This window comes from Rhinopithecus roxellana, chromosome 1, assembly GCF_007565055.1.
Source record: "Rhinopithecus roxellana isolate Shanxi Qingling chromosome 1, ASM756505v1, whole genome shotgun sequence".
In the NCBI taxonomy this organism is placed as follows: Eukaryota; Metazoa; Chordata; class Mammalia; order Primates; family Cercopithecidae; genus Rhinopithecus; species Rhinopithecus roxellana.
Window position 1 is genome coordinate 27,209,712 of NC_044549.1, and position 26,083 is coordinate 27,235,794.

At 35.3% G+C, this 26,083-nt stretch overlaps 1 long non-coding RNA gene across 1 annotated transcript in view; it reads left to right on the forward strand.

Annotated features, from left to right (window-relative positions):
* The first annotated feature begins 1,774 nt into the window (after window positions 1–1,774).
* Window positions 1,775–26,083, forward strand: part of LOC115899563 — a 41,796-nt gene continuing 17,487 nt past the window's right edge. The window contains exons 1-2 of the long non-coding RNA XR_004059203.1: window positions 1,775–1,835; window positions 2,030–2,069. This is a non-coding gene — a long non-coding RNA (uncharacterized LOC115899563). The remainder of the gene's footprint in view (window positions 1,836–2,029; window positions 2,070–26,083) is intronic.

Sequence of the window (26,083 nt, forward strand, 5' to 3'; positions counted from 1 at the left end):
GGGGTGGGGCACAAGGGGAGGGACAGCATTAGGCTTAAAACCTGTATGACGGGTTGATGTGTGCAGCAAACCACTATGGCACATGTATACCTATGTAACAAACCTGCACGTTCTGCACATGTACTCCAGAACTTAAGGTATAATAATAATAAAAAATGAAAGCTGATACCGTTTAAATAAAGCTTTAAACAGGTAAAACTAATCTTTGGTGATAAAAAATAAAAAGGGTACTTTTTGCTCTATAGTGATTTAAAAAAAAAAAAACGAAAACAGAAAAGTGGGTCAGTGAGTGGGAGTGGAGATTAACTGGAAAGAGGCAGCTGAACCAGGGCCGATGAATTCTGGTCACACAGATCTATGCATTTGTCAAAACTTGGTGTTTTGTACTCTTACAATTTGTACATTTTGCATTGCTATTTCTACCTCAATTAAAATGTTACTATAAAAAATGTAACGTCTAATAATTTAACTTCTCTGACTAGGTAGCTCCCTCTTTCATTTAGCAATCTTAAGCATAAATATGGTTAGAAGCACCTGCTGAGCCATAAAGTAAAATAGTTCTCTGAGTCTTTCAAAATTTATCTTCAAATACACCTTCAAACAAACACTGTAAATATGATTTACTCCAATAATACTCCTAGTGACACCTGAAAATGTTCATGTCTAGAAGTAATGCAAGTTGCAATAATTTATAAAACTACATCTCCACTTGGTTTGTTGTTGTCATACATCTTAATACATGTACTATATGTATTGTAGAGCTGCTAAACACCCTTTCTCTATTTCAATTCCCCTGTCTTGATAAATCAGCTTCATCTGGGCAGTGGGCAAGAAGAATCTGTTGGGTGGTTCAAATTTGGGGCCTTATTTAGGATAGACCTTTCCGGTAACTGTCCATGGCTCAGTAGTCCCTTGTTGCCAGTGAGGGGCTACTGAACCATGGTTACCTTCGGGAAAAAAAGGTCAAGCCCAAGCAGCTGCCTAGTTCTCTTGGACTGTGGACTGTCTCTACTGGTAGGGCACTGTTGAGCTATAGTGCATGGGTCTAATTGCAATGGAGAAACTGTTCTGGAAGATGTCTTTTAACCTCTTTGGTGAGTATTCCAGGTGCTGCCAACACCTGCTTCCTTCTATCTGTTGGCCTCTCTAGAGGTGTTGTACGTAGCCCTGTCACAGGAACTGTCTGACTCTGCAGCCTCAACAATAAGGGACTTTTTGGAGAAATACTCTTTTCTGGTTTGGAATCTGGTCTGGAATCTTGGTTTAAAAGACCTTTTGTTCATCTTTACCTTGTGTGTGCACTTTTATTTTCAGACAGTATTTCCTGAAGGAACTGCTGCTGTAAGTCTAGCAGGCTCTCCTAGTTTGTCTAGTCAGTCACATTCTGTGAGCCCTGAAGGAAGCGCAACATGCCTAACTCAAGGTGACAGTTCACTCTTCCATCTTGTCCAAAGATCACCCATTGAAATGCTTGGTCAGAGGTCATCCCACCCCGCTCTGAGTGGATCAAAGGTGACAGGGGCTGCCAAAGGAAAGTTTGAGCCTTGTCAGGTTGATACTTGGTTGCTAAGCAGGATGACTGGTGTCTGTGTTGTCATGTACATTTTATTCCAGCTGGAATGAGAAATGTTAGTTTAGCTCTGCTATGCAGTTGTTTGGGTGGGATCTTGCAAAATTGAGAGGCTTTTGCTGATGGTTCCATAAAATGGGAAAACAAGATTTCTTTTGTAATGTGGCTTGTCCCTCACATCTACGGTGCTGCAAGCAGGGGCATCAAAAGCTGCTCTGCCATTCTGGAAGCTACAGAGAAAGCAAACCCAGGCAAGAAAAAAAGGGTAAGAATTTCTTACCAGCCAGGGCTTCTGGCCTCTGTCTGTAAGAAAACTGGTTGAATGAATGGTAAAAGTAACTGTTTGTCTTCTCTGCAATGTTTTAATAAATAAGGAAAATGATTTGTGAGACTAGTCTTAGACTGTAGAAAATCCAGTATATTTTGTGACATAAATTTGTCCATGTTATTCTGTTATAGAGAGGGGTACCACAGGATAGAACACATGCTGTGAAACCCTGTAAGTCTACTGTTCATGCTGGCCCACAGACTGGTGAGGTACCAACTTTGCTGCAGGTCCCTGAAAAAGAAAAATTTAGATGAAGTTTCCCTCTCATCTTGTTTTATGTTCTTGAAAACTTGACCATATGGAGGTACACTCTCTTGGTCTCTACCATCTGCAGGTTGGGAATTTTCAACTTCATGTCATGGCTAGCTTTAAGAATTCTCTGTGGCGGATCACAAGGTCAGGAGATCGAGAGCATCCTGGCTAACACGGTGAAACCCCATCTCCACTAAAAATACAAAAAAACTAGCCGGGCGCGGTGGTGGGTGCCTGTAGTCCCAGCTACTCAGGAGGCTGAGGCAGGAGAATGGCGTAAACCCAGGAGGCGGAGCTTGCAGTGAGCCGAGATCGCACCACTGCACTCCAGCCTGGGCGACAGAGCGAGACTCCGTCTCAAAAAAAAAAAAAAAAAGAATTCTCTTAAGCAGTGAAAGTCCTTTGCAAGCTCAAAAACGATTACCTTAGAGTACTTCTGGGAAGAGCAATGGTGACCGCCCCATACTGTGGCTCACTGACTAAGGCTTTGTCCTTTCATGATGGTGACCAGTGTTCAATTCCTAGCTGAGGGAATGAATCCTTTCTGATTGAATACTTGTAGGACTCTTGCCATTGATTATTTTTCCTGTCATAGATAGCTTCTGATTTCTTGTCTTGAATTTTCTTTTCTCTGAGCTTGGGGCAACTCTAGATCTTGTAAAAAACTGCTTGCCATCTCTTTAAAGACATCTCATGCATCCATGGTTAAGTCATAACCTTAGCTAGAGCTTATTGGTTTCATATGGGAGGAGGTTACTTGTGGTCAGAAATTCAAAAGCCAGAAATACCAGCTGTTTGTCCTGGCTAACGTCTGCTAATAGAATATTTAAAAAGATTTTCTTCTGAGAGCTCAGTAATTAAAAATTAACTGAATTAATGTTTATATTTGGGATATATGTGTACAGATATTGTTTTAAATCCCCTGCTCTTCTTTTATAAAACCTTCTCAGACAACTGAATTCTGTTTCCCATTTACTACTGTATGTTCTTCCTTGCTCTTGTATCCAATCTTTTTGACTTTTGTAGACAGTGGAACAAGAAATTACTTTGCATCATGAGAAAAATTAACCTTGATGTATAATAGATAAGAAATACACTTTTAAAAATGACTGATGGCAGTTGCTTACAGTGGCTATTTATTAATCCAGGATGGCATTCCTTTCTTTGAGTATTTACATAAGAAAAGCATGCTCTTGGATACTGACAAAGTATAGAATAGGATATGAGCTAATTAAAGAGTGGCCTAATTGGTGTTGGGTTGCCCAGCAGCCTAGAGGAAATGTCCTTTGAATAAGATACACTGTGAAAGCATTGCACTATCTTCTCCCATAGCATTTCCCTTTTGGGGGGCCCCAGAGTTTGCTGTAAAAATTAGATCCTTATCTTGTGGATCTGTTTTGCCTTCCAGCTATACATGATAATTAGGCCCTCCTGACCCTTTTCCCTAAAACAGTCCATCCTAAAGCCAATAACCTAATCAAGAAACTTAAGTCTTTAAGGAAATCTCCATGTGTAAGAGTGTCTGGTTTTCCTGGCCATCTTGACTGAACTTTTACCCATACCATTTTTCCTTAGTGTAAATAAAATATGAATTTTCTATTTTGCTTCACTTAAGAATTATCCCTTTAAAGATGCAAATTTGGAATTGCATGCCTGACAATTGTTAGGGCCTGGAACAGGTAATCAAGAGACTGATGGTCTAACATAAGAAAGAGAAACTTAAAAAACAGTCAAATAACAAATCTTATCACTCTACCAAATCTGCTTCTGTCTGTGTAGTTGAATGTGTCATGTGTGTGATGTTTCACTATCAAAATATATGAAAAAGCTCTAATTAATTGGCTTAAAAATAATAAGTGCTTAAATAAAATATTTTGTCAAGAAAATAAAAATCTAAATGCCCGTTTGTTCATGTCACTCTAATAATCTTTGAAAAATAAAGACAGTTTTAAAGAATTTTGGTAAAACTAAAATGTCTCCAAAATTTACACATTTTGTCTGAATGAGGCAGATCGGGTACAGTTTTTTTGCTAGATGCTCTAAGGTTATAACACTGCTCTATGACTTTTAATGATCATTCAACTTGGCTGCTTTGGAGGCATTAGATTCTAGGTAATGCCTGGGGACATGTGGAATAGCCATGCTCCCTACCAGTGATGGAAAGAGTCTTACACTCTCTGCAGTTCTGTCCTATGTCATAGGCTGTACACATGATACACAATTAAAATTGCTTACATTTAAAATAAGAGTTATGTGTTATTAATAAAAAGGTATAGGAACATGCTGTTTTCAAAAGTAATTTTGTCTTATTTAGAGAAATTAAGGATTGTTTTAAATATTTAAAAAGTATAGGATAAAACTGAAGGTTTAAGCAAGATGTAAAAGGTTTGGGAAAGAGTAATCTTGTTTAAAAAAATTCTACGTGGAGCAAGTTGGATAAAATTAAAAATATATTATTTAGTTTTTCCATAAATTGAACATCAAAATAAAAGCACACTGATGCAGGGCCAGAATCTGAGCTCGTGGGTCTCAATAACAGGGTTTTCTTACAGCATTAATCTGCTCTTTAACAGAAAATTGTAAAGTGTTATAAAAGATTTATGGAAATATTACCATAAGATTGGATCTATTTGTTTACAAAGTTTTATTAGGAATTGAGTTAATAATATAGTAATGCAAAGGTGAAATTTGTCTTTTTCTTTTTAACAAGATTTTCATGTAATATTACAAGATAATGAAAGATTTTTGTTTGCTTTTTGAATAAATTACAAGAAAAAGAGGGGAGAGAGAAGGGAGATGAGACAAATTCAGTTGGCCTCCCGCTGTCTTTATTAGGTCTTGTTTTTTGGAAAGCTATGTCTGTCCTTTATGAGTATAGGTTTTTCCTTTAAAAACCTTTGAAAAGTTTTAAAGTATCATTTTGGCTAATAATTTAACTTATATTGACTTTGGATTCTGTATTGTGACATCAAGTATTTTAAACCTTTGATATATGACAAACTTTCAAAATCAAAGTCTAAATTCAGTCCTTTTTTGACCTCATTCATCATTTAAGTATTAGGTTCCCTGAAGTCCAGAAGAGACATATTTGGTTTATTTGGAATATTAAAACCATACAGGATACATCATCAAATATAAAATGATGTTTAACTTTCTTTGGGTTATGTCATATAAATGTGTTGTTAGTATTTGTTCCAGAATAGTATAAGATTCCTATATGTTAGGAATATGTTATTAGTAATAATTATGATTGTTACGTAAAATTTTTGTGTGTCACAGAGATGATAGATTTCTTTGTTGATTATGGCTTAAACTGTCATTGCCTTAAGATTTTTGTCATCCACAGATAATTGTCCTGTTTTGATCCCTTTCAAAAGGTGGTTTATAATCAAGCTATAAGATTCTGTGGGTATCTGTTGAATGTAGCTCTCTGATAACTTTGGAAATGTTGTCATTGAAATAGAGGAGAAAAAAGGAACTTCTAGGACTCATGGAAAGCTGATGTGTTTATGATGTGGAAAGCTGGTATGTTCATGATGTAGAAAGTTGATACTGGACTGCCGGCCCAACACCAGGCATAACAGGAGTTAATTACATAGACCAAACTAATAAAAGAGCCAAATAATCTTTTCATTATTATTTTGTTTAAAACATTGCTAATTCTTTTATTTTGCAGAGTCCAGAAACCCTTTCTTTTGATCTATTTATTCCTTTTAACAATTGGGTAAAGTATATGCCTACGAGCAAAATTTGGAGCATATTTCTTTTTTTCTACCTGATTTCTCCAAAATTTGAAAACTATTTGTAAGTATACTTAATTTATGGCAGTCTAGTAATTTGCATAAGTTCAATAAGAACCTATTTTCTCTTGTAACAGGACACCATTGGAGACACTGGTTGTTTTTACCAGATGTTGACCAGAATGACATACTTTCAGATATAAAAAGACAGCTTTAATGAATCAAAGTTGACTTATGGAGCCAGTTAAAGCTACTTGGTTTTATCTAAAGGCTCTAGAAAAAGAAGTAAAAAAATAAAAAAAAAAGAACAACAAAAAGGCTCCTTTGGAAAACTAGTATCATATCTTGTCTATGCAGTCCCTGTACCTGTGGTAAGTAAAGAATGTCACTTTCTGACAGGTCTATGAACCCCTGTTACCTTGGGACCTTGAGAAGAGAGTCATCTACCCAATGCATAGAGGACTTATAGGCACAGATAAATCTGTGGGTGGGCTCGAGGCTTTAAAAGGTCTAATCTGAGATTGCTTATGAAAAAAGTTCCAACAAAGCCAATTTACAAAGAGCTTATATGACAAATAATTATTCTTGCTCCACTTTATGCAAATAATCAGGTGAAATATAATAAGACTAAGACTTATTTTGCAAATAAGTTTGTCTAACTATGATTTGTCTCTAAGAAAAATGGGGACCAGAGAAAAAATCGTTTCAGAAGAAAACATTATAGTACATCTATTGTTAGATTCTAGCCTTGTCCATTATTTTTGCATCTTTATTAATTTCTGCAATTCAGATTGAATCCTGAATTCTTCTTGCTTACAAGTCCCCAAACTAATGCTTTCAACTTTTTCTTCCATTTTTCTGATTTTGACTCAATGAAATTGATACTACCTTTTTCCTGAGGTCCTGCAAGATAAAGTTTACTCCTTGTAATATAAGCAAGAAAAAACGCGTCTATTGCTACTGCCCTCCTCCTCTGTAACTAGAGATGCTTTGCCTCTAACATGTGGATAGATTGTGCCCAAAATTAAGCTTTAGTTTTATTCTGTTTCCATAGAAATGCCCCTTATTAAAAATTTGCCTTCATCACATATAGAGGCCTAGCCCATCTGCAATGCCACTACCTGGAATGAGACACAGCTGTTTGAACTGATATACTCTCAGGACTAAAAACTAACTAAAAAGATATGGCACAGTACATCTAAATTTGCTCTTTCCTGTTTATTCCAATTTGTATTTCTCAGAACCTGTGACCCAAATCACTCTCTACTAGTGACACCATGTCTGATTGGCTCTTGGGGTTATATACCTGGATTACAAGGGCTTCAGAACAACTCTACAAGGACTTCTGAAGCTAGGACTTTATTCCTTATATTAGGACTCATTATCTTGTAGTCTTCTGTTAACCACCAACCTGGCACCCATGAATACATGTAGACAGCGGCAAAGTGGTTTCCCTCTTCTTACCTTGGGGCCAACCCCTATCCCAAGTGCAGCCTCTGTCAGCAGGAAGAAGTTAGAATGGCTGTCAGTCTTTTTCCATCTCTGTAGCTCTCACCTTAAGAATAAGGCGTGGTGAACCCCAAAAGAGACTATTAAAACTGCCTTTACAATTTTGTTTCAAAAACAGTGAAAAAAATTATGACAGTAAAAGAGACCTGTCCTAACCAACTCTATCATGTCTTTAACCACCAAACTGCCCTCAGTAGTTCCTGGGTGTGGTCCATACTAACTTTGGGAGAAAATCAATTTATTGTTTAAATGATAATAGCTCTTCTCAAAATCTAAACTGCCTCTGTATTAACAAATTTTACATTAACAAAATTAACAAAAAGTCATCAGGTTAGGAGGATGTGAGGTGCTTGAATTCATAGTTAAATGATTACCAGCCATTATTTCAGAGGTCACAAAATTTGCAACTTCCCTGTAAATAACATCATTATTGTAAAATCTAAGATTGGCCTTTTAAGATGTCTTTTCAGGCATTTCTGATGACCAGATGGCCCCACCCAGAAGCAGACTCACTACAAGCACAACATTTTCCAGACTCCTATGATATTGTCTCCAACCAGCCAGTAGCACCCATTCCCTACCCCACTGCCTGCCTACCTATACTTGAAAAACTCTAGCCTGCAGAATTTTCAGGGAGGCTGATTTGAGTAATAACACAACTCTGGCCTTCCATTTAGCTGGGTCCATGTGTATTAAACTCTTCCTCTATTTCACTTCCCCTGCCTTGATAAATCAGCTTCATTTGCACAGTAGGCAAGAAGAACCTGTATTATAATTAAGATCTGGATGGATTTCAAAGTGTTGTTTGGTTAAGAACTATAGAGAAGTCAATTTTTTATAGAAATTTCTTATTTGAATAAATAAAACTAACAATTCTTTATCCAGTGGGTTTTATTAATTAAATTAAATGGAAATTGGATAGGGAAGCACTAACATTAGATGTTGGATCTTAGATGATATTCCAGGGGAAGCTGCTATGATACACTTGCTTTCATAATTAAATTTATACAAATTATGCTAGAATATTTAAGGAAAAAAAATGCAATGGTTAAAAAATATTCCAAGGGATTAATTTTAATTGTACTATTAATGGTTTTCTTTAAAAGAAAAACGTTCAATAAATGGTTAGAACAGAAACTATGTGGGTCATTGCCAAGCTTCAGTGATGTACACATCTGAAAGTGTAGTCAATTGATATCTAATAAATACACAAGTTAAAGGGCAGTTGTTCTCGTTATCCCTTTCCAAACCAGTAAAACAATGCTGAGCCTTCACAATCCAAGTAATTCAATCAAAATATCAACTTCCAAGGTTTAGGTTAAAGTTCACATTCTCTTTTTGCTTTTTAATTGACAAATGAAAATTGTACATATTAATGGTGTACAGTGTTTTGAAATATGCATATATTGTGGAATGGCTAAATCAAGCTAATTAACATATGAATTACCTCAAATACTTACCATTTGTTATAAGAACACTTAAAATCTACTCTCTTAGCAATTTTTCAGTATATAATACATTGTTGTTAATTATAGTCATCATGTGTGTAATAGATCTCTTGAACAAAGCTCACATTCTGCTTAATGCCTTCCCTAATACCTACGAACAGAATAATGTTCTCCACCTCCGGTGTACACAGAGATATGTATTTGTGTTTTTTTCCATACATATACAAATTTATATATGTATGCTTTCCTTGTAAGATTCTTTTGCTGGGTATTCTGTCTGTGTCTGTACAATTCACAACCCTTCCGCACCCCACAATGGGTCCTGTGACCTCTATGAGCCAAATTACCCAGGCTCCTTTTATCTTTTGCTGATACTTTGCTTTGACAGGGTATAAAAGGTGGGTAGAATGGAGAGTTAGGAGTACTTCCTCTCTCCACTCCTCTCCTACTTGGTCACAGTCCTGGGAAAGATTTCATTGTTCTAACGACACATCTCTTGTTGGGTAAATTCTATACCACAGTTCTCGCTCTTATCCGTCTAGTTTTTGAGGTAAGTGGCATATTCTCATTATTGCTAGTCCCTGGGTCTGCTGGTTAGTTTTCTTAATCCTATCCATATTCACTAAATTTTTCCTTTACCTAATATTCTCATACTATTCTCAGTATGCAATCCATTTTCTACTTCAACCCAGCAAGTATACTCCCAAAGAGAAGAATTTGGGCACTCAGCTGTTTTCACAGTGCCTAGAATAGAGAGGCACTCATTAAATGTTTTTGAAATACGTCAGTGAATAAATGGAAACAGTATTAGGTTAGCTATGGTGCAAGAGAAAAAAATAAGTAAAAACAATGGCCCTTATTCTAACTAATGAAGGTTACAATCTAAGGGAGAAAAGAATACATTCAAGGCTATACTTGGTAAGTAACAAGTTACAGGCCTCCATTTTCATATTCCAGAAAAGGAACAATCCTTACTATTAGTAAAAAAAAGAAAAAAGCTACCTAACACTGGGTTAAATATATGTGTGTATATATGTACACGTGTGTGTGTGTGTACACACAGAGAGACAGAGAGATTCAGTAATCTCACAAATTTCACATAAGGTAAACAAAGATAAAAAGAACAACAAACCAACACTTCTTTGCCTCATGGGTGTGCTGGCAGCTTTGATTAGTTAATATTTATACAGCACTTGAAGATGAAAAGTGCTAAACATTATCTAACAGCTCTGTAAATGCAAATTTGTCAGGTCTTATGAAATTTAACAGAAATTAGAGAGTGACAAACTACACACACACACACACACACACACACACACACACACAGCTCAACCAAGGCTTTGCATTTAGAGGGGCCAGATGGGGAAGAAAGTACTTTCTCCCTAGGGCAGAGAATCAAGCTAATCTGTACCCCACCCCTACCCTCACTCCCACCAACACACAGGCTGCAGAAATGTTTAATTTAAAGCCTGAAAGATAATGCACTTTGCAACAGCATGTAAATCAATGTTTTATTAAAGCCTGTTAATTACTATGCAGAAAAATGCAAATCGCAATAAAACACATCAAAAGCGGTTTCATCCCTGCTGTGTTCTCAGTGGAGCAATTACCACACACCTTGCTTTGGCAGGTGGGGGTAGAATATAACTGGGCCGGGTTGGGGGTAGTTTTACCTCTTGGCTGCGGAAACTGCAGAATCCTCCAATCATTTCCTTGCACCAGTCAGAAGTACAAAATTTCCCCACTGCCATTTTTTTAAGTTGTATTTTTAAAATGCTTATGCTTTCCTCTTCATTGACTTGAATATGCTTAGTCTAAGAGGCTTGCCTGGCCGGATAAACTTTTTACACAAAAGAGAGGAGCTTACATACCATAGCATTTCTCTCTAACTTGTCCATTAGTTAGAAGGCTTGGATTTAAGATCATTAAGCTTGTCCTTTTGTGTGATTTTATTTATTCAGAATTTATGCATATAAACGAGACATTTGATTAAACTGCCAGAACCATAGCCTTAATTTTTCAGCTGGTAGGTCAGGATATGAGCTCAGGTTTACTGGGATTTTTTTATTTGTCATAGACATGAAAAAGGCATGTAGGCGACAAATCCTCCTTAAAGAATACTGGAATGATGATAAACAATATCTACTGAAATTGAATGCAAACATACAGAAAATAAGGGAAAAAGTAAAAGAATAGAGAAAATGCAATACCAAATGAATTCTAAGAAACACTGTATGAAAAAATGTATTAAAAAATAGTAAACCAATTCTTCAACTGCCTTGAAAGTGGAAGTTTTTAGTAACTAAGGTAGAGAGGAAGAAGCAGAAGCTATTACTACCATTATAATCCATAATCTTATTTTATACTGGAGTTTGTGGAACTCTTTCATTTCAAAGGAGGCCTTGAAAGGCTTCACTGCTATGCATTTTGTTAAATAAATAAGGCATAATAAATAAACTACAGATAATAATATATCGTACAAGCTCTAAAAAGTTAAATAGGCCTTTAAGGCTCAGTGATTTTTAATATATTAAGCAATTGGGTATCCATGACAAAATAAACTGAAATTGCTGCAATTTCATATGGCTGATACCTTGAACACTTAGTAGCTAAGTGAACTTTCAGTGCATATAGTTTATGTTATTTATGTGTAATAGAATGCATATGATAATCAACTTTTCCATTTCTCAAGCAATGGGTTTTAAAGATCAAATGAGACACCATATGTGAAAGTGACTTAAAACTGTAATGAACTCTACAAATATTAGGTTTTATTTGGTGTTTCAAATAATGTAATACCTTTGGAAAAAGAACAAAATATCAATCTATTCACATTTACATTTCCAAGCCAGCGATAATAGTCATCATCATCACTATTCTTTCTTGTGATCTGATCAAACATCCTTTTCCAATCCATGTCTTCATATTAAAACAGCTTGTAAGCAAAGATTCCCCCCAACGCACACATACCCATAAGAAAATAAAGGGTATGAGGGAAAGGAGCATGTTTCTTGTCTGGCATCTCTGACTTGTGCTTCTGTTTTATTCCTCAGTTTGGAACTTTCTGAGAATAGGCAACTAACAGAGAAATTTTCTTGTATGCAAATACATATTTCTTTAAAATATGTGGTTGTGTAATAAGTGAATAATTCCCCAAAAGTGGCTATCTCCCATGTAATAATCTTCCCCACTCCAAATAACTATAATGGTACTCAATACTCTAATAATTGTATGAAGAATAAAATTCTGGTGTCCTAAGTTACCTATCAGAATGTACTTTCCTGTATAAATAGTATTATGAATGGTAGCTACATATATATTTAAAATACTTCCATTGACTCCATGTGTTAAGTGTGTGTGTCTGTGTGTGTGTGTGTGTGCGTGTGTGTGTATGTAATTTCATTAGTTTTCTGAGGTCAATACTGAACAAATTATTAATTTAATTATTTGCTTAATAAACTTTTTAAAATTCGTAATACAACTTTACAAATCAACTGTTTTTGTGTATATCACTCCAAGTGTCAGGTTTCAGACTATGCTGAGGTCTGAGGGGAGTGGGTGGATGGGTGGAGGATAGATGAAAGAACACTGAAGGGGGGCCATGGGCAGGTGAAATATGGTTTTATTCAGCAGTTCTCTCACACTATCTGCCTTGTCTCGGCTGCTCGGCTGTCTGCTCTGGTTGTAGCCACTGTTAGCAGCCAGCTCTGAGGCTCCTATGACTCCCACACATACAGCTGTACTCTCTGGCACACTTGCTAGTTCCTGGCTCCCTCCTGTCCATCTGCAAGACAGCAAGCTCTCTTTTACAGGGTCAGCAGCATTTCTTTCTTTCTCAGGGCACATGCTGCATGTACAGTGTCAACAGGACAGTTAAACCTTTTACAAACAATAGTGGCTTTGAGACGAGTATGAGCTTACACAAACAAGTTATATAACAAGAGGAGTTGTGCACCTGCACTCCTAACTTGCTGAGTCATGCAGGCCTGGATGTCTGTCTCCACCTGTTCTTGACCAAAGCACATCCATTTACCTTACAGTGTGTTTAGTCCATTTGCAAACTGAGAAATACTTATTCAGCAAAATTTATTATAAGGATACTTTGAGCGCCATATTCTTGGTCAGACTACCATCCCAGGAGCTGTGGTAGTAGTGTAAAGTATCATGCTCACTAACATCTACCTCCAACTGGAATGTCTTCACTATTTACCTGATGGCAATTCTTCCTTTGATTAGTCCCCAGATTCTGCAGAGACTATATGCCATGGTCAATAGCAACTGTGTTCCTCAAATGTATGTTAACTTAGCCCCTGTTTTTATAAATGAAATATAATCAGGCAATTATTAGCAGTTATATCTATTTCCTCAATGTCAACTTATATAGTTTTATTCTTTATTTGTTTTTATGCATTAAAATAATATTAAAAACAGTGTTTAATCAATGTTGTTTTAACAAATTGAAATAATAGCCCAAATGAACATTTTAATTCTTCTATTCTTTAGGCAATATTACATTGGCTATTTTTATAAATGCAAAGAAGACCTAAGTATAAATTTTATAATTGTAACTAAAATGTAACATAAGAAAATGAGAATGTCATGCTTGCTGACTCCAAAAATATTCCAAAGTTATTTTTATTTTCTTCCTTCTCATTTCTTTAACATTATTTAATAAACTTACTTCAATATTTAATATTTGATCACTGATAAATGTTCCTTTACCTATAGCCTCATGCTAAAGTTAGCTACGATAACTTCCACTACAAGATATGTATGCAAAAGTTGATAGCATTTCTCCAAATACTTATGACAATTGAATTTCAATCTAAAATATTTCTATTTTAAAAAATCAGAAATTTTACATGAGAATTCTTATTTTGACCAAGATGGAATAACTTTTCCACTGAAACAACTTCTAAAATTTAAATATATACATATACATATTCATACATGCACATATATAATATGTATGAAACAATATAGCATTTGTTTGCCATCTTTCAGGGATCACTGTTCTATATTGCCATATAAACCACACATTTTTCAAGGCATTGAACATCATCAGGCAATATAGTGCAGTGTTCCCTGAGAGATGGTGAACAAATGAGTCAAGCCATACTATTGGCCAAGCTTGCTGCAGGGAAGAAAACTGAGGCAGAACCCAGCATGTGGCCTGAATTGAAGAGACTGAGCTAGAAGTCTGGAGTGACCAAGTTGGCTAAAGTTCAAAAGTAGATTACTGAAGATGAGGGAACTGCACAAAGAAACTCCAGCAACGTGCAGAAGGTCCCCTGTGCGGGTTCTGCAGAGTACTGATCAGTGCCCGTATGTGGCGAAACCTGCAGAGTACTGATCAGTGCCCGTATGTGGCGAAACCTGCAGAGTACTGATCAGTGCCCGGATGTGGCGAAACCTGCAGAGTACTGATCAGTGCCCAGATGTGGCGAAACCTGCAGAGTACTGATCAGTGCCCGGATGTGGCGAAACTACCCGAGGCTCAAGAAAAAAGAAATCACGAAGTTTAGAGGGAGCAGCACCCAACACTCACAGAGAGCTGCAAATAATGTCTATTCCTTCCAGTCACACTGGAAGACTTTATAATTAATTGTATATTGGGAACAATACTCAGAATATTCTTGACTTAGTAGTAAGGAATGATTAGCCCTACACTACATATGAATTTGGTCTTGCCTAACAAATCTTAAAAGCAAGACCAAAGCAGGTTAAACTTTTTGTAAGTAACTCAGCTGAAGTCCAGAGAAAAAGCTGAAGCATATTTAGAGAAATACAAAAATATCTAGCACCCAAGAAGGCAAAATTCATAATAATTGGCATCCAGTTAAAAATTATCACACATGCAAAAAGCAGAAAAATGTGATCCAAAATAAGGAAAAAAAACACTAGAATTTAAAATAATCAAAGTTTCAAATAACCCAGAATTGATAGAAATAGTAGAACTGAATTAAAGACAAAAATATTGAGAGAAGTATTCATTCTATATATCATGTTAAAAAAGTTAAGCAGATACAAGTGAGATACAAAAATACTCAAATCAAAATTTAAATGAAAATGTCTGAGATGAAAAATACATTGACTAAGATTAATGGCTGATTAGACATTACAGGAAAAGATTACAGAAATAAAATATATAGGCAAGAGCGATTATCCAATATGAAACATAGGAAGAAAAAATAATTAAAAGAAAGAAACAGAACAGCAGTGGGCTGTGAGACAAGTACAATAGCCTAACATCTGCAACTGGAGTCCACGAGGATGGGAGAAGAGAGATCAGATACATTATTTAAAGAAGAGCTAAATGCTTGGAGGAAAAGTGTATGTCCACATATCTAAGTAACTAACAAACTCAAAACACAAGAAACAAGAAGAAAATTACACCAACGCACATGATAATCAAACTGTACAAAATAAATAAGAAGACAAAAATCATAAAAGCAGTTACAGAACAAGAATCATGTCCAGAGGGAAAAATAACAAAACTGCAGATTTCCATCAGAAACAATATAAACAAGAAGAAGGTGGAACAACGCTTTTGAAGTACTGAAAGCAAAAATCTGCCAACGTTGAATTTTTACATTCAGTAAACATACTTTTCAAAATGAAGAACTAAGGACATTTTCATATATTAAAAATGGAAAGTATTCATCAGAAGCAGATGACCATGATGAGAAACATTAAATAAAATTCTTTACATTGAAGGGAAATAATAAATGCATATCTGGATCTACACAAAGCGATTAAGAGTACCAAAAATAACTGAGTAAATATTTTAAAAATTTCGTTATTATTTAAACCACTTTAAAAGATAATTGTTAAAAGCAAGAATACAATATATTGTAGAATTTATAAAGTGTAAAAGTAAAATATATGACAATAAAGCCTAGGAGGGGAGACATACAAGTATACTGTTGTAAGGTTCTCATTCTATATGCGAAGTGGTATAATACCATGTGAAGTAGACTATGATAATTTGAAGGTGTGTAATAAAAACCCAAATCAACCACTAACATAGCAAAACAGAAAATTATAGCTAATAGCCTACAAAGAAAGAAATTATAGAAATTACTGAATAATCCAAAAGAAGGAGAAAAAGAGAATAATGGGAACAAAGCACAAGTAGAGTAAGTAAAAAAAAAAAAAAAAAAAAAAACAAGATGATAAATGATAAATGTAAACACAATCATAACAATAATTTATCTAAATATAAATGGCCTAAATACCTCAAACAAATGTGCCACTTCATATACCCAGGTTCTCAAATTTCCATTTGTTCAAAACAAACCTATAAAGAGACTGCTGCTATTATGACATTTTACAGATGTTCAGCGAAATTGTATTATTTACTTTGTTTTTGTTTGAGGTAACTAGCAAACCTAGACCCTAACAATCAGAATAACTGCCTTCTATAGGGGAAATGCTTTATACCTCTAAGACTATTACAGTCAGTGTCTATGATCATGTCATAAATATTATTACAGGAAAGGTATATATTTATTCACACTGATAAATGTACACCCTATGGAAACCACATCTTATTGGTTTATATATTTGTGATAATTTTAAAATTTTGCTGCCAAATCTCTAATTCTAAATTTGTTGTCTAAACAGTCCATTGTTTTCTTGAATCAAGTGTTCCCCACTGAATGCAGTTTCTCAAATAAACGTGGCCTTACTGATTAGTACAATCACAGACAATATACTCAGAGAAATTTCCCACTTAATGTGAGAATAATTAATCAGTGTCTACATTAGCCTTACCACATCCTGCTCATGTGCGTTCATTCAGGTTCTTTGGCTTACAAATTGAAGATTAGCTGGCAAATGGAATTGAGTTAAAAATGTGGCTTATGCAGGTAACAAATAAGCAGATGTTTAATTGGGGATGTAAAGTGTGAGATCAAAGGCATCAGGCAATGTGTAAACAAAAGTTGTGATCTTAGTACCAACTCTGCAAAACATTATCCTTTAGAATAGAAAACTGATGTTACATTGAGACCTGATATGTAGTAAGCACTGTCTATTCATAGCCTCTTTTAATCCTCATGGAGTAAGATACTTCTGAAATCTTAATTGATGAGTTTTCTATTCGCAGTGTTCCTTTCTATATTCTGGCCACCTACTCCTTGAGCCAGTCATGTGAATTGTTCACTACTCATAGAAAGGATGACACATAAGATCACAGAAACAAAGGATGATTCTCGACTTTTGGATTTCAAACATAGGGCTCAAGGACATGTGAAAACTTATGCAATATAGTTGTATTAGGTAAAAATGATAAAGGAGAGATAATCTTCCCATCCAGGGACTCTAAAAGAGGCAAGGAAATGAGAAAAGATGCAAGAGATATAAAGAGAAAAATGGAGATCGGTCTGGATTAGGATGAGACCAAACTTACAGGAAGCTTGTGGAAAGGAGAAAAGTCACCATCCAGGGATCTCGCACCTTCACTTTAAGGCACACCATTCAGTGCCAGTACCAAGAGGCTTCATAAGAGCAGAATCAGTGTTCACAAACCGTCTAGGCTCCATCTGAGTAAGTGCACTCACCACCAGGACCTAAGGAATACATAACTGTCATTTCTAGTGGCTTTCACTGAGGATTTCACCTTGATGGTAGTCAACGTCATATCAGCTGACTATTCAGAGAGTTTCTGAATTATAAAATAAACAAACTAAACTTCTAAGTAATTCACGGAAAAAAGAATAAGCAAAATTGTTTATAAAAATATTTAGGATAATATGAAGAATTAGTAGAGAGACCCTACACATTCTGTATCATAAAATAATAAAATAAACATTATGCCAAGGTCTTTGAAATTCCAATTAATAAGAAAATTTTATAGAGCAAAATAATTTTCAAAATCCATTCAATAATTGATTATACCAAGGATTGAAAATTTTGTCCAATAAAGAGCCAGATGCTAAACATTTTACTCTTACAGGCCATAGTCTCTGTCCCAACTACTCAACTTTGCTATTGTAGTATGGAAACAGCCACAGATGATATTTTTTTAAAGTGAGTGTGGCTTTTTCCCACTAAACTTTATAGCAAAACCTTGTAGTGTGGTAGATTTGGTTTTCAGGCTTTTAGGCCCTAATTTTACACTCTCTTGATTAGAAAATAGCTGTTGTAAATATACTCAAAAATATAAATACATAATAAAGTCTATTTCCAGGTCATTTTAAAAGCGGGTTTGCCAAATTCTGAAAGAATGGATAACCTCAGATGCAACTATTCCCATGTAAAGAAAAAACCTGTAAGATTCAAAATTCTTTCATGTTAGTACAAACTTTACATCAAAGCTAGATAAAACACTGTGAGATTGGGTGATTCCAGACCAATTTCACTTAGTAATAAAATGTCATAAGTAATTAGTAAACCAAATCCAGTCATATATTTCAAAAAGAACATAGCACAACCAAACTGAGTTTACAGAGATTAAAATAGGGAAATCATATGAACATATTACAAATGCAAAAAAGAATCAAATATAACATTTGTATGTGATAAAAACTCTTAGCAAAGTAGCAATAGAATGTAAATACCTTATCTAGTAAAAACTACAGACCAAGACCCCACGAAAATTTTATAGTCAATGATCAAACTATAAAAGTATTCCAAAGAAAATAAGAGACCAGAGAAACATAATCAGTACTACTTCAACATTTTACTAGAAGGGCTGCGTAACACAATGAGACAAGATGAGTTAAATAAAGATCAGAAGGAAAGAACCCAAATTATCATTATATCTCAAATATGCGTGTCTTCAAAAAGAATTTAAGAGAATTTATACACAAATATGGGAAATGAAAAGAGAGTTCAGCAACTTTGCATGATATAAACCCAATCTTCAAAACTGATTAGCACTTTTGAATATCACAAACAACTAACTTGAAAACACTGTAATACTTTTCAAAAAGCATTCCATTCATAATGACCACTAAATACTATGAGGACTCTTGGAATAAATATAAAAGTTAGTAAAGGAAAAATTTGAGACAATATTATAAAACTTCACTGAAGAATAAAAATGAAAATGGCATAAATAAGTAGAGAACAATTCAGTGCTTATGATAAATTAAGGCAATATTTTTAAATTGTTGCCCTGTGCACATACATATAGGCCAAATTAATCTGAATGTATGCTTTAATGCTATTAGGTATTCATGTAATACATTCATTAGTACAACTGCAATTGTTTTTTTAAACCACCCAAAACAGTATTAGTGGTTTCAGTAAAATCCCTTGTACCATGTAATCATTATCAGGGCATAACTCTTCTAATAACGGTCAGATTTATTAAGTGTTTAATACATTCATAAAACATAAAGCACACATTGACATAAGCATTTACTATTTTTTCAGTTGTAAAACAAAATATGTTTATCGCAAAATACACACAAAAAATTTTGAAACTACATAAAAGTGCAAGCAAGAAGTCAACCATAATTTCGCCATCCCTATAAGCAGTGCATATATTTTTAGTTTATATTTTTCATTATTTTTATACATTTATTTTATTGATTTTTATATTTATTAAATATTTTCAGATGCTATCCTACATTTAAATGGATAATCCAGAGGTGCTGAAACATGTATTTCTGTAACTAAGCATAAGTCTACTGAGCAGCCATCTGCTTATAAAGTGTGACTTAAAGAATCCACAGGGCAAAGTCAGTAGCAAGGTGCACACTGGGGATACCTGCACAGCAAAGTCAGAATATACAGACATTTAAAAAATATTTTGTTTTAATTTCATTCTCATTAGCAGCTCTCTGCTTGCAAATATTTTTACTCAAAAACAGTTTGAAGTAAACATGTATTGCTTTGACACACAGCTAATTTTAAATTCATTATTTTTTTATTTTTGCCAGTTACAAATCATTTTCTGTTGTCATATTATTTCAACAGAAAAGGGCAAATCCTATTTCTTTTTTCTTGAAAACAAGTGACTAAGCCTCCATTCAGTGACACACCCATGAGAAATGTTTTGCAATAAATAACAGCTCAAGGGAACTAAAATCTCCAAGTAGAATTCAGAAAACAGCACTGTTGTCTTGTGCTAAATAACACATTTGACATGGTGTGAAAACACCAGAACTATGCATACTATATGATCATGGTTCTCTGTTTTATTTCACTTGATCAATTTATTGTGTGTTATGGGGCATAAAAAGTAATTTATGTTTATGTACTTGATAAATTGTGATTAAAAACCACTGGTGCTCATCATGTATCTACACACTCCTTATGGTTTCCTAGCCACAAAGCTTCTAGGTGGGGTCACATAATAAACTTTTGCAATGGAACATCAAAAGAAGGAACGTAGGATGTGTCACTTGTTACCCAAGCAGTTAAGAATGAGTATTTTCCATCCTCCCTCTTTCTTCACAACTAGAAACAAAGTACACATGGGCCACAAAGTTCTAAAAGGAAACAGCCTAAGTTCTTAATTCTTGAAAGACAATTGTGCTGTAGAACCTCCTGTTCTTCATGAAGAAATAAATAATATTTTTGATGAGCCAATAAAAGATAGATATTGCTTTCTTACTACAGTGTAGTCTAGTTGGATCATTTGGCATTGTCGTATTGTTTTGCAGTAGCTCAAGTGTGTGTGTGTGTGTGTGTGTGTGTGTGTGTAGGAGAACACATATGGAAACTGAGTAACCAGAGGAAAAGATTGTGCCCATTACCAATTTATCTCCTCTCAGCTCCAAATTCACTCCTTAGCGCTGGCTCTGACATAATGACCTAGACTCTAAACATTTCTTCTTAACAGCGAGAATCATGTTATTTTTCATCAATAAAGGGTGGAGAGAGACATTACAGGAGAAAGGGACTGCTCTTCCTGTTCTAGAATGCTCCACTAGTAAAGAGAGGGGAGAGAGAGAGAGAGAGAAAGAGAGAATGTGTGTGTCCACATCCACGGTCATCCTACCCCAGCTGCACACCCAGAATGTACTGTCCCTCAGCAACTTCGCAGCAGCCCAGGTTGCGGCCTGGTGACTATCACCAACTCCATTCCAGTATCTCTCTGAGCATTCACCCATCAGCTTCAGGAAGCCAGTGTTGGAGGAGTTATTTCCTGCAGGCCTCCCAACCTTACATGCTAGGCCACGTGCCATTGCCAGCTATTGGGCTCCTAACACTTGATTCCTTTATGACTACCTGCCAGTCAGTCTCCATTTGACTGCACCTAAGGCTGTTTCCTGCTTTCATGACAACTTTGAACCAGCACTGGTCTATAGGTTAACTTGGTTTACCTACTCTGACTGGTAGGTGAACTTTCCTACCAGTCAGTCGATTAAAACTGTACCTTTTCCATTGAGGTCTGAATCCCAGTTGTTAGAGGTGGTGGTAGGGCAGTTTTAAGTTGTCCTTTCTTATGTAGTCTCATCCAGTTGTACAAAGCCCTTCAGAGTTCTCTTTACAAAGATAGTCTTTAATGCTATTCCCGTATTATAGTTCAATAATTGCTATGTTAAACCTTCCCTCATCGAATTAGTATGCCGTTTTTGTCTGTCTTGTCATTGGTCCTAGACTAAAACACTAGCCTAACCTAACTAATGAGCAAGTTATAGTAGGGAGATTTCAAATCAGAAGACTAAGCCCTAGGAATAATTTAGATTACATGCTATAGAATACATGGAAGCTACTGTAGATTATTATACTTAAGCTCAAACCTCTTAAATTCCAAATTGAAAATAATTTTGTATTTAAAGAAAATACATGTGGGAGTCAAAATGGGCTACAGATTGAATTTGTGTCAAGATAAGGACATTATAGCTATCCTCTTGTGAGCTATTTGAGGAAGGTCCAACAGGAGACATTTTTGTACCAAATAAAATACAAATTCAATTAATTTTGATAGTTAAAATTATGGATATCTCTCTCTCTCTCTCTCTCTCTCTATATATATATATATATAATTACAAATTTTAGAACTACCATAGACAATAGTTTTATTATTATTATTTTCTTGATAAAACCACCTCAGGAAAGTTAATTTTAACCCTGAGGTCACACAGCTTTACTCCATTACACAGTCAAGAAAATGGAGAGATAGCTATGTTAAATCATTTTCCGATGCTACTACCAGTCAGTGTCAGAGAGAGAGAGAGAGAGTCCTACTCCAGAGCCTTAATTCTTAACCTTTAAGTTACAGCACATCCTGTGCAGTGGTCCCAAAAGAATTGTTAATTAGCCCGGCGCGGTGGCTTAGGCCTGTAATCCCAGCACTTTGGGAGGCCGAGGTGGGTGCATCATCTAAGGTGGAGCTCGAGACCAGCCTGACCAACATGGAGAAACCCCGTCTCTGCTAAAAATACAAAATTAGCCGGGCATGGTTGCACATGCCTGTAATCCCAGCTACTTGGGAGGTTGAGGCAAGAGAATCGCTTGAACCTGGGAGGTGGAGGTTGCGGCGAGTGCACTCCAGCCTGAGCAACAAGAGAGAAACTCTGTCTCAAAAAAAAAAAAAAAAAAAAAAAAACCGGCAGGGGAAGGTTTTTAAACGAATGCTCTCTTTGATGATTAATTTTATATATCAACATGACTATGCCATAGGGTGATGAAATATTTGGTCAAACAGTATTCTGGGTGTTTTTGGATAACATTTAAATCAATACACTGAGAAAACTCTCCATAATATAGATAGGCCATATCCAATCAACCAAGGTCTGAATAAAACAAAATGGCTGACTGTCCTTTGAGTAAGAGTAAGAGAAATTTCTCCGGTCTGACATCCTTCAAATTGAATAATCGGCTCTTGTTTTTACAGCAGTTTCTGGCTATTGGACATTAACTGGGGCAATAGCTCTGTATATTTTGTGCACACATGCTCTCTCTCTCTTTGTATAAATAAATATGTATTTTTAAAGTTTATATACGTAAACTTTTAAATATATATTCTGTTTCTCTAGAGAACAGTACCTTATAAATACAGTATCCAAGGTAGTTATGTTTTAATGAAGCACAATACCCAATACCTATTTAAGAATTAATCATCCCTCCAAAAATTGTAAATAGAAGAAAGCAGAAAAAAAAGAAAAGAAAAAAAAAGGAAGGCAGGAAAGGAGGGAGGAAGGGAAGGGGGAAAGAAGGAGAGAGGTTGATTAAAAAAAAGAAAAACTAAACAGCATATACATGAGAAGTGTTAACTCAGGTAAAGGGTCAGCAGGAATGATTATGAGGAACAAGCACATGGCAAAAGGAGATGAAAATACAATACTTTCTGTATGTGTTATTTTCTGGAGTTTGTCCATGGAAAGTTAGAACTACAAACCCTTTTTCTTACTAAAACTGAGACATAAACTGCAGTAGAATAGGAAATGCAACAAATGTATTTTTCTCTGTGCCTTTACACAGTCTCAAATACACATGTTAAGTCTAGAGTCACAAGCATTATTCAAGACTAATTTTCAGTATCAAATTTGGTGTATATGTGCCAGAAAATATACCAGGCATTTATTCAATAGCTTTGCAAACCCCTTTCCGCAGTGAATCTACCCCTATGAATATCTAAGCAGCATTAATCTCATATCAAAGACAGAGTTTTCTTGTTTATATAGGAAATGCCAATATGCTGATATCAAAAATAAACGATTCATAGACAAACTAGGCTCAGCAATGCAGCTAAGTCAATAAAGAAGAACACTTCCATTTGCTCTATTTTAATTTTACTCTCAGGCAATCCCTAGCTATGCTGCACTGTCATTTAGAAATTTTCCAATTCCAAGTAAGAAATCAAAGTGTTTTAATTTAAAAACAATTATAATGTAGAATAAATATTAATCTCCAGTGTCTGTTATGATGTATTGGTCTATATAGTTAAGAAAGTGTAAATATTATAAAGTTCAGTTTACAAAAATATTTGAGATTTTCCATTTTCTACTAAACTGATGGGAGCTTGTTTTTTGAGCCACTAATTTTTGGGATGGTGTATATGCAACAAAAGTTAACTGACATATTTACCCCATACTTTCGTTATGTTATCTCATAAAATATTAGAATATGCTTAGAATATTAGAATAATGATATTCATTCACATTAAAACCCAAGTGTTGATTTAGTTGACTAAGAAGATTTAGAAATCAAAAACATGTTAATGTTCTGGAACAAATGCAGTCAACTCTATACATAAATACCCAGATGGTTTCATAAATATCTATGCTGTTTGCTTGTTTTTTTATGAACTAGCCTAAGAGGATATTCTGTTTTTGTTTTTGTTTTTGTTTTTTTTGAGATGGAGTCTCGCTCTGTCGCCCAGGCTGGAGTGCAGTGGCCGGATCTCAGCTCACTGCAAGCTCCGCCTCCCGGGTTCACGCCATTCTCCTGCCTCAGCCTCCCGAGTAGCTGGGACTACAGGCGCCCGCCACATTGCCCGGCTAGGTTTTTTGTATTTTTTTAGTAGAGACGGGGTTTCACCGTGTTAGCCAGGATGCTCTCGATCTCCTGACCTCGTGATCCACCCGTCTCGGCCTCCCAAAGTGCTGGGATTACAAGCTTGAGCCACCGCGCCCGGCCGAGGATATTCTGTTTTTAACAGTAATACTGAAATGTACTGAAGCCCCTATTAGAAAGTATGATGAAAACTTTCTAAGCCTTGCCTCAATTTTAACTTACAGTAACCCATAACATGTAATTAGTATCATCATCTCTCTTTTTTTAACCAATAAGAGAACTGGGTCTTGAAGGATTTATTTTTCCCAAAGTTTATCTAAGAAGCAGAAATGAAATTAAATAGTTTCTGACTCTAGATTCTGAGTGTTTAATAATAAAATATGCTGCCTATAATTTTCCAGAAACGTAAGGAAGCAGTGGCATTGTATATGATTTCAAAGTGGTTTTCTTCCCTTCAAATTCAACTGGAGATAATAAATGTGAAAAACACATGTAAATTTAATGCACCTAATTTGAACTTAAACAAACTGACTAATTCTCAGTCAACTCAGTTAACAACCCACCATATAAATTTATTGTTGTGATGTTACCATAATAAAAGTAAACATAATAAAATGTAGATGCACATAAAAATAAACATTACTCATTATGCAATTAACTGGCTTTCACAAAGGTAATGGGTGTACAATGGTACTATATGAAAGTGGAAAATACAAATTCATGCTATGTAAGAGTAAAAACAAGTAGTCAAGACACTGAATGGAAGTTATGTTTATAAATTGAAAATTATCATATATTATTGCATAATCCTATATCTACAGGTCTAACATTTAGAATATTCTGAAAATTGAAAATAATTTGGTAAATTGGGTACCTTCTGGGCAAGAAAATCTGAAGTGATGTAAAGTGATTTATAGTCTTTATTTATGCCACTTAGTGTGATTATATACTTTATTGAAGAAATATTTTTGATTACCTGGCTCTGCCCCAAGCCCTGCAGGGATTGTTATGTAACATAGAATATATTTACTATATAAATTTTCTAAAGTTCAAAAAATCTTAACTCTAAAACAACATAAATACAAAAATGTTAGATAAGTGATTGTGGTCCCAAAGTATGATTTGAGCCTGAAATTAAGGCAATATATCTTTGTTCCTCATGCTTATAATAGACTAAATCAGTCATTTTCATTTTAGTATGAATAAATTGTCAAATAAAAAATATGGAAGCATATTTTCATAAAGAGAAGAGGAAGGACAAAAAGAATCTGAAGCCATTTTCCTTAATTCCACCATAGTTGCTTTTAAGACATAAATATGTCAACAAAGAAAAAATGAAATATGGCTTCAGAATGGAATATTAAACTTATAAATTATGGTAACATAAAGAGAAAAGATAGACTTTCTTTTTTGGGGCTGGGGGTAGACTGGCATCTAAAAGCTTGAAAGTCACCACTTTTTCTTAACAAGTAAAAAGATGAAAAAAAGAAAGAAAAATCAAGAACTCTTCTTAGAGAAGGGAGGTCGCAAGGCAAATTGCTGTACCCAAAATTGGAGAGATCAACAGGCAATCACAGATATCACAATTTACTGCAACAGAAACCCATGAGCAGGAACAACTATCAGGATAGCGAAACCTAAACTGTAATTGATAAGTTGCTGGAGACTTGATGGGGCTGACTCTGAGGGTTAAAAACTCCAGGGGAATACAGTCATAGGGAAAGTCCCACACTTTTGTAAATGTTGCCTCCTGGTGTTCTACCAGGTCCTCACAGTGAATACTAGAGAAAAATCCCCTTGTTTTGCTGGCAGGTGG